This window comes from Leiobunum rupestre, chromosome 4 (genome assembly GCF_980474605.1).
Source record: "Leiobunum rupestre chromosome 4, qqLeiRupe1.1.hap1, whole genome shotgun sequence".
NCBI lineage: Eukaryota > Metazoa > Arthropoda > Arachnida > Opiliones > Sclerosomatidae > Leiobunum > Leiobunum rupestre.
In genome coordinates, this window is record NC_143387.1 from 41,905,338 (window position 1) to 41,908,982 (window position 3,645).

Here is a 3,645-nt window from a genome sequence, read left to right on the forward strand (position 1 = left end):
TCTTTTGTGTTTAAAACATTTAAATTCAAAAAGTTAATAAAAATACTTGGTACGTCTTAAACTAATTAATTAACTTTAATTTTGGAGTTTTATTGGTTTATTTACCTCGGGTAAAAGATAAGTTGACTTAAAAAACATTGGCGGGCATTTTCCTAATTGGAACCATTCTCCTAATCCTAATGGTTCTCGAGATAAATTTTGAATGACCTTGAACTCATGCTTCAATGTCATCATAAGTTACAAATTTTGAACTCCCCCATTCAGTTTAGAGTGTCACGACAATTTTGATCCATTAGATCTGGTAGTTTTCGATTTATAAGCCGTTAAATGTCGTGTCTTGATTAGAATACCACACACGACCTTATGGTTTTTGGTCTAACATTTCTCGGCTTCTCATTGGTCAAATTAGATCGGGTCAAAGCTATTTAGACTTAAAATTAAACGTAGAACACAATTCTAATTGGAACCATTCTTCTAATCCTAATGGTTCTCGAGATAAAATTTTAATGACCTTGAAGACCTGGTTCAAGGTCATTGAAACTTTCATTGACATTTGTCCCCCTGCACCCTCTATGTAACCAGCAAATTTCAAATTCTTGCATAAAACCCATTTTGAGTAATTGGCTCTGTATCGATTTTTAGTTAACACCCTGTATTATTTCAAAAAGCCAGTCTTAGGTTCTGATCAATCATTTTGCAACGATAAGTGTTAATTTTAAGTTTGAAAGAGAATAAAATGTTGAATAAGCCTTGGCTACGGTGCTACCCCTGCAGCACAAAAGAATTGTTTCAGAGTCGGGCCGACGTCGACGAATTATTAAAAATCTGTGGTCGGCCGACCGTACTATTTTGAGTCTAAATGTCCTACCTTTAACGTTTGACTGTATGCCAACTTAAAAAAGTAATCCACTGTAGCAATTTGAGGTCGGCAAAAAAGCTCGATCAGCATGGTCGGCCGACAGTTGGCCGACCTTCCTTTTTTTAGTCGAAATGTCCTAGCCGCATATGGGGCCGACAAATATTGTCCTAGTAGAATAATGGTCGGCCGACCGTCGATCGACTAGAAAATTTTACTTAATATGGATATATAACCGACTCTTAAATGACTACTGGCCGAATCTGAAATAACTCTGAGCCGACTTCAAGTAGACAGTTTAGCGACTCCGAAACGACGTTGGGCCGACGACCAATTTAACCGTATTTCCGACTCGGACCAAAAAATGTACCAATTTGATTTCCTAAAAAATATTTAGCTGTGTTTGTATTGGTAACATCTTTTTATAAGTTTGTAATCATGAATCATCGATTTATCGTAATTTCAGATTCAATCCCAAAGGTTTAAGAGACGGATAATGTTTTAGCAGTGCTCGCAGAACATTCCCTCGATTTGAATTAACAATATATTTCCCTAAAATATTTAATTACACGAATATGACCTACTTGCGTTAAGAGATTTTTGAAAAAGCAAACATTTTCAGGCTGAATATATGATCTTTTTCGACAAAATAGAGTAAAGAAAAGAAATTATTTAAAAAACTGTTTTAATTTGTTTTATTAAATCGCTAATTTTCACAGTTCTGTGCGATTAATTTAAAAATAAACTGTTGGATATAAGTCGACCATTAGTCGTGTTATAAATGTGCAATGGCTTTTTCAAGTCACGAGAGCAATTACAATTTAAGGTCCACGTTCGGATACTAATTAATAGTTGCATTGATAAGACTTATTGGGTCGGTAAGTGGTCCAATCTATTAGGTCACCATACCGACTTTAAAAGGGATAAAAAACGTACTTACCTGCAATTATCGCAAAAACGTTTACGACTTTTAGAGTCGGCATCTGGACTAGGACCGAAAAGCGATTTTACGACCAAACCCCGAGCCTAAATCAACTCTCTGTAATTAAGGTGCGGCGTTACAGGGTTAACAGACTTACCAAAGATTGTCAAAACACGTGGAATAAAAGTGACTACTCATATTTTATTCTACGTGTTGGTTGGGTTCGAGTAACAATCTTTTAAACATTGGCGGCTATTTTCCAAGATGGCGGACAATCCTACAAGAATTGATTCCGGTGTCTTTGTTTTTCGTATAAACCCTCTAGCATCAGAATCGATACGCAATAGAAATACGCAATTTTAGGCAGTCGGCTCGACGACGTTTTGGAGTCGGTTAACCATCACATTAATAGTCGTTATAGAGTCACGGTTTGAAATTGGGCCGACTGTGGCCCAACGTCGTTTTGGAGTAAGAAACAGGTACATTTTTAGTCGGCACAGAGTCATGGTTTAAAGGCCGGCCGACCATAACTCCCTAGGGCATTTCGACTGAAAAACCAAAGGTCGGCCGACCGTCGGCCAGCCTAGCCATTTGAGGGCTTTGTCAGACGTCGGCCCGAATTAAATGTGCTACAGGGCATAATAAGAAAGTTTGTTTCTTATTTACTATCTGAATTTCGTTACTCTTATAAATTAATACTAAACTTAGTAAGGTCGTTTTTGAGTCGGCAAGTAGTCCAAAATATTAGGTCACCATACCGAACTTAAAAGGGATCAAAAGCGTACTTACGCGAAATTATCTCAAAAAGGTTTAAGACTTTTAGAGTCGGCATTTGGACCAGGACCGAAAAGCGACTATTCGACTAAAGCCCGACGCTAAATCGACTCTTTGTGCTACAGGGGTAAGGGCTAGCGGCGGAAATATCTCCCGCCTGGTTCTAAGTTTAAAAACAATCGCGCACGCCTTCTGCGCATTGATCATGCAACGCGTGAAATTCATTTGGGGAAATGCCTAGTTGAGGATGTGGCCACTATTAGGTGCAGATTTTGAATACCTACCTCTTAATAACGGGTATGTGAAAAATTTGGCCTAGACCTTTGCTTATGGGGACGTCATCACAAGAAGAAAATCACCCCCTAGCGAGGTGCTGTCCAAGGCTGCGTGTGACGCGGTAGCAAGCGGACGCAAAACGGCGACGAAACCCTTAATGAAGTCTGTCTTGTGAATAACTCTCAGTAAAACTTTTGCATGTGAAGAATAGGAAGTGTCACACTAATGAACAATATTATACACTTATGCTGATGGCAGGGCGTTAAAGTCAACCGAAAAGTCGCCTATGTGGCTGGTATTTCGATGATGTCAAGCACATAACAGAATGCCCGGCTCTTGGCTGTGGACACGAAGGTCAACGACTGGAGAGTTGAAGAGTTTGACTTTTCCTTTGGGGATGTACTCGGTCTGAGTCTAGGATCTTGAGGTGGTGTTGGCCGTATTATTAAAATGGCGACAGAGAAAGATTGAATGGCGTAACAGCGCTCTACCTTAGTCAGAATATGCTTTCATTTGTTTATGTTAGGCGGTTTTCGTAATTGGGACCACTCCCCTTTTCAATTTTTCTATTTTATTTGATATATGTTTTTCGTTAATGCTGTGCCTTGGTTTATATTCCTTGGGCATCCAAATACAAAAGGGTGTATGTACGACACAAATTAAATCTCGTAACCTTTGGATTCGCTAAATCCGAATTTCGCAACTGCAAGACGTCGTCTGAGCAAGAAATAACATGTTATCATAAGTAATATAATACTCTTACTTTAATGAAAGTCTGTCTCAGAGCAATTGCACAATCGAAATTTTCGTTTCTCTC